This window comes from Callithrix jacchus, chromosome X (assembly GCF_049354715.1).
Source record: "Callithrix jacchus isolate 240 chromosome X, calJac240_pri, whole genome shotgun sequence".
In the NCBI taxonomy this organism is placed as follows: domain Eukaryota; kingdom Metazoa; phylum Chordata; class Mammalia; order Primates; family Cebidae; genus Callithrix; species Callithrix jacchus.
In genome coordinates this window covers 52,625,079-52,640,342 of record NC_133524.1, presented here as the reverse complement: position 1 = coordinate 52,640,342, position 15,264 = coordinate 52,625,079, and the positions used below count along the sequence as shown (strand labels likewise).

General features: G+C 40.6%; 1 long non-coding RNA gene across 1 annotated transcript; it reads left to right on the top strand.

Annotated features, from left to right (window-relative positions):
- Positions 1–1,410: 1,410 nt before the first annotated feature.
- LOC144581017 (uncharacterized) lies at positions 1,411–13,203 on the top strand. Its single transcript, XR_013531504.1, has 3 exons — positions 1,411–1,500; positions 9,115–9,173; positions 10,110–13,203. It is a non-coding gene; the product is annotated as an uncharacterized LOC144581017 (long non-coding RNA).
- The last annotated feature ends 2,061 nt before the right edge of the window (positions 13,204–15,264 follow it).

The following is a 15,264-nucleotide window of genomic DNA, read 5'->3' as shown; positions in this document are numbered from 1 at the left end:
ACTTTAAGTTCTGAGATGCATTTTGAGTTAACTTTTATATATGGTGTGAGATAAAGGCTGAGTTTCATTTGTTTGCATGTCAATGTCTAATTGTTCCACCATCACTCTCTGAATACCACATCCTTTCTCACTAAATTATCTTGGGACTTTACGGAAAAAATCAATTTAACATGACTACATGGGTTTAGTTTTGGATGCTTATTTCTTTTCTTATGCCAATATCACAGTGTCCTGATTACCACAGTTATAAAATATGTATTGGAAACAGGTAATGAGTCCTCCAACATTCTTTGTTCTTTGTAAAGTTGTTAGACTGTTCTAGTCCCTTTGCTTTTCCTTATAGATTTTGAGGTCAGCTTGCCAATTTATAGGAACAAAAGGCTGCATGGATTTGATTGTGTTTACACTGAGTGTATAGTTCATTTGGGAGAAACTGACATATTCACAATCTTGAGTGTTGCAATCCATAAACGTGGTATATATCTCCATCAATTTCAGCCAGCTTTAATATTTCACAGCAGTGTTTTTTAGGTTTCTGAGTAAATGTCGTGCACGTATTTGGTTAAATTTTACCACTAAATATTTCATGGGTTTTTTTTTTTTTTGCTGTTATAGTGAGTGGTATTGATTTTCAATTTTCAATTGTTTGTTGCTGATATATAAGGATTGCATTGAGTTTTCCATACTTATTTTGTACCATATCACTCTGGTAAACTGACATATATATGTTCAAGTCATGGGGTAAATCTCACTTGGCTGTGATGTTGCAAAGTTTTAATATATTCCTAGCTTTAAACTGCTATAATTATAGCATAAACATACACCTATGCTTTTATGAACATGAGTTATATTAGTCTGTCATGTTATTTTCTTATAATGTTTGTCTGGTTTTGATACCAGGCCGATGCGGGCTCTGTGAAATGCTTTGAAAGTGTGATCTCTTTTCAATTATCGTAAAGAATTTGTGTAGAATGGATGTTACTTCTTCCACAAATGTTTCACGGAATTATCCAGTGAAATCTCCATAAATGTGAGATTTATCTGAGTAAAAACATTTTGTTTCATTTCTTTGTGGGTTTTAGTGCATATAATTTCTTTTGTCTTTTTTTTTTTTTTTTCTTATAGGGTTTCCCTAAAGCATAGGTAGTGGAAAGGATACAAAATCTAGATTGGGTTTCAAACCACAACTCTGACATAGTTTCACTGAAAAAAATTATTTCTGATCATTTGTAAATTGAAAGTAATCAGAAACCTACTGTGACACACAGACTTATTTATGATACTCAAGTGAGGTGGGTTATTGAAAGTTCTTTTTTTCCTTTTAAGTTATAAAGCATTGTAGTATAAAATGGTGGTGGTACCGGATTCAGTGTATAGGTTTCTAATCCTATACACTGGGCACAGAGGGCACGTTGGCAAAGCTGAGCTTCTTTTTTTTTTTTTAGAAAAAATTAAGAGAAGGAGAGGAAAAAAGACTTGAGACATTTCTTCCTTTCTGATGTAAGTACTGAATGCTATACATTATCCTCTTTGTACTGCTTTAGGGTGTCATCTTGAATTTCTTGACATGCTGTTTTCATTTTAAAGTTTTCCCTACAATTTCTTCTTTCATCCCTGCATTACTTAAAAGCGCTGTTTAAATTTCCAATATTTAATGGATTCCAGATATCTTTCTACAGCTGATTTCTGTTTCAATTCTTTGTGGTCACCAAATATGTTTTATAACATTTCGTTCCTGTAGAGCTTGTTGAGATTTGTTTATTTGGCCCAGAATATGGTCTATCTTGGCGCACAGTCCATGTGTACTTGTGGAGAATGTATATTCTGCTGTTCTGTAAATATCCCTTAGGCCAAGTTGGTTGATACAGTTGTTCAAGCCTTCTGCATACATGCATCCTGATTTTGTTGTACACTTTTTCTACCAATTGCTGGGAGGAATGTTGAAGTCTTCTGTTGTATGTGCAGATGTGTTTGTATCTTCTTTCGCATGTATGGGTGTTTCCCTCATGTATTTTTGAAATAATATATAATTAAATGCACCCTATCACTTTATGTATTATTAATACGCCTAATGTATTTAATTCTTTTTCCAGATGTGGGGTGTTACTGTGTTGCTCAGGCTGCATTCAAACACATGAGCTCCAGTCATTTCCCCATCTCGGCCAATTTTTGTACGTGCTTTCATTAAACACTCCCTTCTCTGGTTCTGGGTTTTCTACTGTATGTACAATTAACTTAACTACTTCTGTAGACTCAATCGTATCACACTCTACCTTTTTTATTTTTATTTTTTAGGTTGTGTTATTGCACATTTAAACCTCTCGACTGGTAATTCATTTCCCTGAATACCTGCAAGGTGACTGTGGGCTCAGTGGTCGGTGTGATTTCAACACTGGCTCACAACAGGTTGGAAAGCTTGCATGGGGTGTATTTCTTGAGGAAAAGTGAAGAGTTTCTAGGAACAGTTTTGAAAAGCAGGAAAAACCGATGTCATCCTTCCCTCCCTTGCCTCTCCTCATGTGCCAGGTTTTCTGTTTCCTCCAACTGTTTGAAAACAGCATCAAGTATTTTGTGATGAAAAGTTTTTATCTCTTTAATTGTCCTGAGTTTTTCCTCCAGGCCTTTTTTTTTTTTTTTTTTTTTTTTCCTGGAAGGGTGGTATGCCGAAGGGACAAAAGCATTTTCAGAAAAACACCTGATAATATAAATTTAGTGAAAAGTTTCATCATGTTTAAGAAATGGTCAGGATGAAATCCTGAATTTGGAAAAATTGTAAAATCAGGTTACATAACCTCCATCCCTTTTGTCTCTATCACTTATCCAGTGAGAAGCATGGAAAAGATGAACCCCTTACTCGTAGCTGCCGCATTAAGTAGTCAAACTGCTGACCCCTTCCATCAATATCATACATCCACAGTTAACAGCCACAAAAGGCAAGGCCAGTTTAAAACGTTCCCTGATTGCATCTATCTCGTTGAAATTTCCATCAAACTCCTAGCAGTAAATTCAGCATGCAAAGATTTAAAGCACTGTGTCCAACAGAGATCCTGGCTCAAATGTTGGAAGGGGGCTGCAGCAGTGGCAGCCCAGCTGAGGAGGAGGCTGGAATGTGTTATCACATGCCCCTCCCCCCTTTCAGATAGGGTTTGTCTCTGTTGCCCAGGCTGGAGTACACTGGAGGACTCACAGCTCACCATAACATCCAAATCCTGAGCTAAAGTGATCCATCCTCCTGCCCTACCTTCCTGAGTAGATGGGACTACAGGCACGTGCCACCATGCCCAGATGACTTTAAATTGTGTAGAGCAAGGGTCTCTCTATGTTGCCAAGGCTGGTCTTGAACTGCTGGCCTCAAGTGTTGCTCCTGCCTCAGACTCCAAAAATGCTGGGATTACTGGTGTGAGCCAATGCATGTGGCTATTTTTACCCCCTTTTTAAATCTAAGACTTAAGGTTGGTCTGCGGCTTTGCTCCAGCCCAGGAAGCTGATAAGTTTCCTCCCACTTAGAGGAAACAGCAATTCAAACATTCAGGATTTCTGGCCTATGCAAAGCTCTTTGGCAGTGACAGAGTCCTATCTCTACCTGCCTGCAGGAGAAAACAAAAATTAACGTTAGCATGAGCCTGCACCTTTCCCCAAAAAGTATCCAGAGCAGAACAGTTGTTAAGGGATCCCGGGATCCAGCTCTGTAGTAGTTGGGGGGATTAGTGTTAAAGGCTGTGAGTACACATATTTTTCATAAATAGACAACAGCTTCGGATGCTTCTTCATATTATGGTGAAATCCATGGTCTCCCAGGCATGACAGCTTCAAAATGTCTACCCCTTCACTCTTCCTTTATTCAAACAAGGCTTTCATCATATGGCATGAAGTTCCTAATGGGACATTAACTGATTTCTCCAAAGATGCTTTTCAGGCTATTTCCAGGAGCTTACTAAGCATCCAGACCAGAGTTTGAAGCCAAAACATTAAAAGCGAGTTTACAAAAAAAATTACACGTTGTTTGCAAATTCCGTTAGTTTCTTAGATATTTTGTGTGGTGGTGATATTTTGAGTAAAACTATGCACAACGTGTTCGGGCCTTGGACTATCTTTCGGTTTCCTTGTAGCTCTAGAAAGCACGGTGTGCTTCAGAAATATCTTTAATGCATACGCTTGGACGTCTATCATCAAAGTCTGTACTGAAGCCTACCTGAATGTAAGCAAAAGGGGGACTCTTAGGCTTCTGGCTTTTGTCCCTCGTGTAAAACTAAAACTTTGCTGTCCTTCCCAACAGAGTCTTGCACATCTTTTGTTCATGTAATTGCCAGGTATTTGATACTATTGAAAACTGTGGCTTGATGTGGCAGCCCAAGCCTCTAATCCCAGCACTTTGGGATGCTGAGGCAGAAGGATTGCTTGAACATAGGAGTTGAAACCAGCCTGGGCAACACAAAGAGACCCCCTTAAAAAAAAAAAGGATTAAATGCATGACTGTATGCATGTATGTGTGTTGCTGTAGTCCCAGCTACTCTGGACGCTAAGGTGGTTCCTCTTGGGCTCAAGGCCAAGGAGGAGGTTATTTGTTTTTGAAATGGAGACTCTAGGTTGGAGAAAAAGAGCGTTGGGCCTTTCAGCCCCACCCCCAACCTTCAGGGAAGGGAGAAGGGCTGAAGGTTAAGTTGTTCACCAATGGCAGGCCAACAGTTTAACCAATCACACCTACATAATGAAAACCTCCATGAAAACAGAAAAGGACAGGTTTCAGAGAGCTTCCCACTAGTTGAACACATGGTGGGTAGCATGCCCATAGAGGGCATGGAAGCTCCCTGACCCTTCCCCCATACCTCACCTTGTGTGTCTCTTCATCTGCTTCCTTTGTTAGGATATTCAATTTGCTACAAAATATGTGAGAAGTCCCTAGGCTGTAGAACTGGATGGAGGAATTAGGGCATAGGTAGAAGAAAGGGAAAAGAAACCAGGACAACTTGCTGAAGCAAGGTGACTTGGGTCCTACCTACACTGTCTCTTTATAGGCTACGGCATGAAATAGCCATGGGTTTCCATCCTGCCTCTCACACACTGGCCTTGAGATGGTGGGCAAATTACTGGCAACCTTTGGGACTGTTTCCTCATGTCTAAAGTCAAAATTACAGTATTTACCCTACATACTTGCTAAGAAGAATCAATGAAATAACATACCAAGTCGGCATTGCTCTGCAGATACATTTGGTTTACTATTTAGATTTCCTTTTTTCCTTTAAAATTTCAGACTTTTTCATTTCATATTTCTTTAAAACTACATCTCTAGTATGTGGTAACTGCTGTTGAATTTCAAGTTGGAATGTCGAGTTACCGTCTAAAATGCATTTGACTTCATAAAATGATTTGATTTAAATAAATATGTTAACGAATTAACAGTGTAGCTGGTGTCAGACTTGGCATTGATTCTATTGTGGGTTTCCAAATAACCGAGGTATGACAAGGCCAAACCTAAGTCAATAGTCTATGCGGAGAACTTGTTTTCTGTGTGTGCTGCCATGAAGAATAAATCGATATTCTGGCCATGCAATGCCGCACAACTCAACACAGTAGTGTGTCAAGTGCTCAAGCAGTCACTAAGCCGCCCTGTCACGGCTAACAGGGCCACAAGGATCACCACTGCAGTTGCTAGTTTGCCAAGTCACATATTCCTAGATTTGGCCAATAAGGAGACACTGAGCCCAAATGGATCCAAGTGGTTGATTGCTTGCAGACACAGCAGAAGCAAGATCAGCATTGTGTAGGCACCATGTTCCTAGTCCCACAATACAACACTGAATCGCAGGTACTCAGTGGCAGCACAGATGGTGGGTCTCTCTGCCTGTGAGGAGCCCACAGCCATAGCCTAAGGCAGTGAGCAGTTTTTTACCCCACAGCTGTACCCTAACATGTAGAAAGACCTGTTGTTTTGTTTTCTGAAACTTGGACAATGGATAAAGAATGGCCTCGTGTCGGCCTCCAATCATATAGGGAGCTGGTGCGAATATACCTGTGGCAGCTCTCACCATGGTGCCTATCTGCCCTTGCTTCAAAGGGATTCAAGGTATTCTGCCAAGGCTCAGGTTAGTCTGCAGTCTAACTTTGCCTACATACCCTATGTGGTGACATGTGGGACCTCTAGGGCACCGTGGAAGAGCCATTACCCTAGAGTGCTTGGCACAAAATCAAAGACCATATGTTTGGTGCCTGGAAACACATCACGAACTATAATTAGTCCCAAACAGAGCACTGTTTTGAATTGATACCTGCAATGTTACAGGAAATATCTGGGATCCTGGAAATGAGATGACCAATCAACAACACATGGTACTTGCTGTGGGGGCTGTCACTCTGTGGTGAGGCAGAGAGACACTTAAGAACAGAAGAGCTGCAGAAGTGCAAAGGACAAACACAGGAAAGGACCCGGGGGATAAAAAGACAGTGGATGTAGTGGCCAGGAAGCTGGAGAAAAGCAAAGCAGTTACTTGAAAGACAACATTTCTCCATTGCCTTTGCACCTTTTTTGAAAATCCTGTATATCGCGTCTGTGAGTCTATTGTTGGATTCTCTTCAGATCTGTTGATTCTCCCCCAATACCACATTCTCCTGATCACTATAGAATTAACGTGACTCTTGATATTAGGCAGTGCACGTTCCCCAAAGCTATGGTTCAGAATAGTTTTGGCTGTTCTGGTTCTAGAAAATTTTGGAAAATGGGCTCCAAGGAACTGGAATTGTAAATTTCATGCAGTTTTGATGTGAAGGGCAGCAGATAAATGTGTTAGTAGCTACAGAGGGACACGTGGGAAGAAGGTGAGTTCCCCTGTAGCTTGGGGAATAATTCCACCTTAGTTTGGGGCATAATTCAGTACAGAGGGAGCCGTTGATGGTTCAGGGGCAGGAGTGATCATTGCAGGGTCAAAGCCCCTGGGAAAGTAGGAGTTAAAGGATCCTGAGCTGAGTTGAGGGCCTGGCTTTAGTCAGGAGCACTACATGCAGAGGGCAGCAGAGAATGCCAGGGCAGGCACAGGTAGACTGGGTTTGGGAAGCTCTGAGACTTCCAGCAGATTACTTATGTCCTCTGAATGAATCACTAGGATTAGGGGAAGTCATTCAAGTGGAGGAGGGTTTTCTGGCATTTTGTGAGTACTGTAGCAGTGGAAGTAGGAAGAGCATGAAAGGGAGAAAATTCTCTGGTGTTTATGGAATTAAGGTAAAACAATTCAGAAGGTTTTGAAGTTTTCTCATCATTGCTCAGCTGCTCAGATACAGGCATCATGATGTGGTCATTATATTAGTAGGAGGAGCAGGAGTGCTAGCTCATAAAAAAGACATGATAATGCTTGCCTCCTGAGGGGCACTGAAACGATTTCTAGTCGGTTGTTAAGGCTGCCATCAAGAACTACCACTGACTGGGTGGCTTAAACAACAGAAATGTATTTTCTCACAATTCTGGAGGCTACACCTCTGAGATGCAGGTGTCAGTAGATTTGGTTTCTTCTAAGGCCTCCCTCCTTGCCTGTAGTCGGCTGTTTTCTCCCTGTGTCTGCCTTAGTCCTCCCTCTGTACATGTCTGTGTCCCCATTTCCTCTTCTTATAAGGGCACCAGGCACACTGCCGTAGGCCCCACTCTAATGATCCCGTTTCACTTAATTACCTCTTTAAATACCCCACCTATGTCACATACAGTTACATTCTGAGGCGCTAGGGGTTAAGCCTTCACCCTATGAATTTTGAGCAGATGCAATTTGGCCCATAACCGTATTCCTGTTAGCTTTATCTCAATACTGTTTTTTATTTATCAGACAGGGTCTCACTCTGTTGCCCAGGTTGGAGTGCAGTGACGTTAACATGGATCACTGCAGCCTGCAACTCCTGCGCTCCAGGATCCTGCCATGTCGCACTCCCCAGTAGCTGGCAGTATAGGCCTGTGACAGCACACCAGGCTAATGGTTTATTTTATCTTATTGTTTTAGAGATGGGACATCCCACTATATTTCCCAGGCGAAATCTGGAACTCCTGTACTCAAGCGATCCTTCTGTCTCTGCCTCCCAAAGTGCTGGGATTACAAGCATGAGCCATTGAGCTCAGCCGTATTTAAATTCTATCTTCACTACTATTGCCACTATAATTTGTTTCATTCTTCCAATTACCCTGCAAGGTAGGAGGTAGTCACTGAAGCTCAGAAGCTCATCTCTTGCTGATCCTCACCAGGAATGGAAGTGCTAGTCAAACAGGCAAAACTCTTGTGTTTTTGAGTGGAGTGTAACTGAGAAAGTCAGATTCGTTAGATTTCTTATCATGAGTTTATTTGTTATGGTGAAATTCCACATGCTCAGCACCAGGAAAGAAAATAGTAATGAAGAATCATTAAGCCCAGAGGTAAATCCACACACTTATACTCTATTGGTTTTTGACAAAGGTGCCAAGCACAGACAGTGAGGGGAGGGCAGCCTTCAATAAACTGTATTGGGGAAATTGTACATCCACCTGCAAATGAATGAAATTTGACCCTCATTTCTCACAACATACAAATCATAACTGAGGGAGGCTGGTATGTTGCTTCATCTGGGAACTTTTAAAGACGTATTGACTGCTTTGGAAAATTACATCATTGCAGGGCATTCGATTCCTGGACTCCACTCTCACGCAACAGTCCAGTGTCACTTTACTTTGTAGTTGTGCATGCCTGGGAGAAAGAATTACAGGAATCCAACTTCCCTACCAACATGATGTTTTCCAGGATCAGCTTCACTGTTTTCCTTTTTTTAAAAAAATTAAGTATTGTCTACTTTGATGGGGAAAATTTTAATCTCAATTTTGACTTATTTTTCATTCTAAAATTACTAGAGTGTATAACTGTTACATAGCTTTGTACTTTGAATTGTTTTAGTACGAATTTTTTACTTTATTGTATTATTTATTTATCTTGCTATTTCCATACCACTTAAAGGTTTTTTCATTTCAAGGGTGTTTTTTGTCTGTGCAAAGAATGTGAACTCTACATATTATTTAAGGACTATTTTCTCTGTGTATATGTTATTTCAAGGTTGTTGACTCATTATTTTTTCTTCTTTAAAACCTGTTTAACTAACTATTATATGTATTTACAGAGTACAATGTGATGTGTTGACATATGGATACGATTTAAGAGATGCATCAGTTATAAAAGGTACTCGATAGAAGTGCAGCACATTGTTTACCTCAGACTGGAGAAACTGTGGTGGTTAGTGTTTAGTCTCCTATTCCATATTTTACAGGTTTCTATAAAAGGTATCTACTATTTTTTATCAGAAAAAATATTATTTCACGTCAAGAAAATCAATATTAAATTCCCTTAGAGAGAATATCCAATTGCAAATCTTTGATAGAATAAATAGCAGTGTACTATCTTGAATACAATTCCTTGGCATAGTAGTTGGGGTTTTCTAGAGGGTCAGAACTAATAGGACATTATATATATATATATATATATATATATATATATATATATATATATGTGTGTGTGTGTATATATATATATATATGAGTTTATTAAGTATTAGATCACAGGATCACAAGGTCCCAAAACACACCGTCTGCATGCAGAGGAGCAAGGAAAGCCATTTTGAGTCCCAAAACTGAAGAACTTGGAGTCGGATATTCAAGGGCAGGGAGGTTCCAGTATGGGAGAAAGATGTAGGTGGGAAGGCTAGGTCGGTCTAGTCTTTTCATAGTTTTCTGCCTGCTGTAGGTATTCCAGTGGTACTGGCAAGTGATTAGGTGGTACCCATCCAGATTAAGGGTGGGTCTGCCTTTCCCAGCCCACTTACTCAAATGTTAATCTCCTTGGGCAGCATCCTCAGAGACACACACAGGATCAATAATTTGCATCCTTCAATCCAATCAAGTTGACACTCATTATTAACATCACATTTGATTATGTCAATTTTCCTTTTTAGGTATCATTTGTGGAGGGGTGGATAGAGAGGACTCTAGTTTTCATATTTTCTTGGATAAAATTACTGGAATGTTGCTTTCTGTGTGAGAAAGAAGGCTACAATATTTGCTCTAATAGTATTTCCTGACATCAATACCATCTTTATCTTTATTTCTTTCATCATTACAGGAAAGGGAAAGAATCATGGTGTTCGGTCATCAGACAAGAAGCAAAAGTCCGTCAGTGTGAATGCCCAAGGATAACTCGGTTTCTCAGAGAAGCAGTTTAGCAGTCTGTCAGTTGTAAATTTGCCTTTGCCTCTTCCAAATATTTCCTCATCTAACATCATTTACGGGTTCAGAAAGTGGCCATTTTTGTGGGATTTTTGGTCCAAAACTTACTTAGGTTGGCTCTTTTATTAACTCCTAGTCCTGTCTATGGTCATGACTCTGGAGCCAGTCCTTTTTCTGTGAAAGCAGCATCAGTGACATTGATTCTTCTGCTAATGGGTTCTCTGTGTTTAGCTACTACATGATCTTGAAGGAACTAAAAGCCTATAGCACATCTCTTAGTGGGCACTCGCCTAAGACATGAAAGCAGTTCCCTCCTCTGTTTTTCTACCTCAGACCCCCTGGATAACAAAATTAATGAAATTTTTAGAAATTAAAATTGGAATAAAAACATTATACAACTAGCAATGGCTAAATTATGTAACTCTAAGCAGTTAACAATTAAGAGAAACTTTGTCCCTCAAAAAGTGAAAATTACCTTCTTCACTTTGATTTATTTCAGATTTTTTTTCTGAACTGAAATGTAACAAATTCGTAAAGGCCAAACATGGGGAAATTGTCTACTTTTTTAATTTTTAATTTTTACAAGTATAGAGTAGGTGTATATATTTATGGGCATATGAAATATTTTGACACCGGCATATAATGCACAATAATCACATCAGAGCAAACGATGACTCTATCTCCTCATGTGCTTTTAAAATCCAAGTTGTTAAATCTGCCTTAAACCTTTTTTTCATTTTTGTAGCATCCATCTTCTTTCTTTCTTTCTTTTTTTTTTTAGATAGAGTCTCACTCGGTCACCGGGGCAGGAGTTCAGTGGTGCAGTCAGCTCACTGCAACCTCTGCCTCCCAGGTTCAAGTGATTCTAGCTGTCTCAGCCTTCTAAATAGCTGGGATTGCAGGCACCCACCTCCACACCTGGCTAATTTTTGTAGTTTTAGTAGAGAAGAGGTGTCACCACGTTGGCCAGGCTGATCTAGAGCTCCTGACCTCAAGTGATCTGCCTGCCTCAGCCTCCCAAAGTGCTGGGATTACAGACATGAGCCACTGTGCCCAGCCAGCATCCGTTTTTTAATAAGTATTTTAGTTTTAAAAAGGATGAACTTCTCCGGACGCAATTCCCTTGAAAGAATTGTGACGAAATTAAACTTAATTATGCAATTAAAAAGATTACAGTGATAAATATACAGGTCTCTGGGCTGGATTTGAAGGGTCATACTTGTTTTTCTTTTGTTTTGTTTTGATGGTTCACACTGGTAATCCCAGTCCCATGGGAGGTCAAGATAAGAGGATCACTTGTGTCCAGGAGCTCAAGGCTACAGTGAGGTAGCAATACACCACTGCAGTCCAGCCTGGGCAACAAAGCTAGACATGGTCTCAAAACCAAACAGAAAAGCTTCAATTAATTTATGTGTGTCCTTAAAAAAATTGCATACCCTTTGAGGAAAGAGTGCATTGAGCATCCTTTTACCTCCTCATGACTCCTAACACCTAAATGTATGATGATAGATCAATTCTCCAAAGGACAGAATTCAGAGCAAAGCCAAGGAATACATGAAAACTGACAGAGATGAGCAAGGACAACAAAATCGGAGTATATGAATCCAGAAAAAGAACTGAAGTACTGGGGCATCCCCAAAATAGACACATGGTCCAATGGAACAGAATAGAGAACCCGGAAGTACATCCATGCACTTATGGTCAAGTGGTTTTTGACAGAGGTTCCAAGAACACACAGTGAGGGAAGGGCATCCTTTAATAAATGGCATTTGGAGAATGGTGTATCCACATGGGGAGGAATTAGAATCCATCCTCATCTCTCACCATATACAAAAGTCAACTTAAAATGAATTAATATCTTATAATGTAAGACCCCAATCCATGAAACGACCAGAAGAAAACATAGGGTGATAACTTCATGGGATTGGTCTGGGCAATGATTTTTTTGGATACGATACCCAGAACACAGTGAACAAAAGCAAGAGTAAATGAACGAGGTTATCTCAAACTCGAAAACTTCTGCACAGCAAAAGAAGCAGCAGTACAAAGACAACCTATGGAATGAGAGAATATACTTGCAAACCATACATGTGAGAAGGGGTGAAAGTCCAAAATATGTAAGGAACTCAACCGTAAGAAAACAGATAACCTGATTAAAAACTGAGCAAAAACCCCAGCACAGTGGCCCATGCCTGTAATCCCAGCACTTTGGGAGGCCTGGGGTTTGAGACCAGTCCTGGAAACATAGTGAGACCCTGATTCTACAAAAAGTAAAAATAGAAATAAATTAGCTGAGCTAAGAAGGCAGCCATGGGAGCTGATACAAACGGGTGACTAGGCCCTCTAAGGAGAGATGAGACAGACAAACTGTGTCACCTCTGGTAGAGCATGTGTGGTAGAAGCGACAGTCGTAGGAGGGGGTAAGAAGGAAACAAAATGGAACAAACTCATAAAGGCCAAACTCAGGCAATTGTGTGAGCTGGAATCCCTGAAAGTCTCCACATTCCACGAGTGGAATCCACACTCACTTGCCAACCTTTTCCTGCACACTTCCATCTGGCATTCATGAGGAAGACTGAGGGAATCCACAGAGGCCTGCGGGCATCCTCAGTGGCAGGAAACCTTGATTGCTTCCAAATCTCGTCCCTTTTCTAAAATATAATTTTCATTGTGTATATTTGAGGTTAACAACTTGATGCTCTGGCATACATAAAGATAGTAACATGGCTACTGTAGTGAAGCAAATTAACCTACTGCATCATCTCACAGTGACTTTTATGTGACAAGAACAGCTAACCTCTACTTATTTAACCAAAGTGCCTAATATAATACATAAACAGCAGTCATTGTGTCGTTTGTAGGGACATGGATGAATCTGGAGAACATCATTCTCAGCAAACTGACACAAGAACAGAAAATGAAACACCGCATATTCTCACTCATAGGCGGGTGATGAAAAATGAGAACACATGGACACAGAGACGGGAGTACTAAACACTGGGGTCTATTGGGGGGAAAAGGGGAGGGCCAGTGGGAGGGGGAGGTGGGGAGGGATAGCCTGGGGAGAAATGCCAAATGTGGGTGAAGGGGAGAAAGCAAACAAAACACACTGCCATGTGTGTACCTATGCAACTATATTGCATGCTCTGCACATGTACCCCAAAACCTAAAATGCAATAAAAAAAGAAACAAACAACAAAAAAAAAAACAGTCATCCTGTTGTATCCTAGATCTCTAGACTTGTTCATCCTACATATCTGCGATTTTGTATCCTTGGACCTTCCTCTCCCCATTTCCTCCCCCATCTTCCCCTGTCCCGGCTCATCACCAATTTATTCTCTATCTCCCTATACTCTACCTTTTTCTCCCTCTCATTCTCCTTCTTCTCTCTTCTTTCTTCCTTCTTTTCATTCTTTCTTTCTCTTTCTTTCCCTCTCTCTCTTATTCTCTTTCTCCCCCACTTTCTTTCTGATTGCACACATAAGTGAGATCATGCAATATTTTTCTTTCTGTATCTAGCTTATTTCACTTGGCAGAATGGCCTCCACATCCATCCATATTATGGAAAATGGCAGGATCTCATCCCTATTTACTCCTGAATAACATTCTATTGTGTAAATACACCACTGAAATCTTCTCTTGCAGAAGCAATGTCACCAGTCATTGAAGAGGGACAGGAAATTCCCTCAACATAAGTCCCTAACGAAAGTCTAAGGAGAAATGGAAGGAAAGATGTTTGAGTCTGGAGATAGGGAAGGAAACCCAGATTATCCCACTAACTCACACTGATATAAAGCAGAAGTCTGATATTTTGGGACAAGAAAAGCAAAACTCCCACACAAGTTACCCCAGTGAAACAGGAACGAATTCGTCCAACACAATGGGAGGCTGACAGGAATGCTGAGAACGTCCTGCCCCTGAGGGTTAAGCATTAAGGACTTGCCTAAGACTGAGGTTGAGCAGGAAAACTGGGAAGCCCCTGCCTCCACCAAGAGCAGCAGCAGTCACCCACTGGGAGAGAGTCTGTGGTGGCCCAGCTGTGTATGCCATGCTGAGTGCCACATCAGGAGTAGGATTGTAAGGGGTGGAAGTATCCGAGTTACCAGTGGCAAATCCATATGGATCTGTAGCAACATCAATGCTTTCCTCCTTACAAGAAAGAGTTCTACTGAGGGGCAAAAGGCAGAAGGAGAGACTGAGGCAAGTTTCAGAGCAGGAGTGAAAGGTTATTAGAAAGCTTTAGAGCAGTGAGGAAGGAAACAAGAGAAAGGAAGAAAAGTACAGTTGAAAGAGGGCAAAGTAGGCAACTCAAAAGGCCAAATGCGTGGCATAAGCACTTGACTTGGAGTTTTCTACGTTGGCATACTTCCAGAATCGGGGGTTACTTCTCCCCACTCCTGAGATCTTACTGGGAAGCTGCTGATCAGTATCAGGTGGTTTCTATCTACTGGGAGACTGCCTTTCCCTAGTGCCGGCTGTGACCACTTATTACTTTAGAGAAAAAATTAACAGCTGCTCGACCATCACCTGATGGTTTCTCAACACTCCTGGTGTGTGTGTTGGGGAGAGAATACAACTGATACCAAGCTCAGCTACTGACATGATTGGCTCAAACACCAATGCTAATGCCCAGGAGAAAGGAAAACAAGAGACAAGTTACATACAGAAAAACAAACTTAAGAAGGGCAGTAGACTTCTTCTCAGAAGCTATACAACCAAGGATTCACTAATCAATTCTAGCAATTTCCAATACATAAAAGTAAAACAAAAGCTTTAAGCATGCAAGCAAACAAGCAAAAAGCTGACATTATTCATTGTCAACAGATCTGCCCTACAAAATGCATTAAAGGAAGTTCTTCAGGCAGACTGAAAATTATATCAGAACGAAATTTGGAACCACAGAAAGGACTGAATAGAGGAGGAAGTGATAAAATTGTGGCTAAATCAGAATGCTTTTCTTACATTTAATCTCTTTAAAAGGTCATTGGCAGCTTACAGCACAAATAGTGATGATGTAATATGAGGTTTTTCACATGTGTAGAATTAAAATG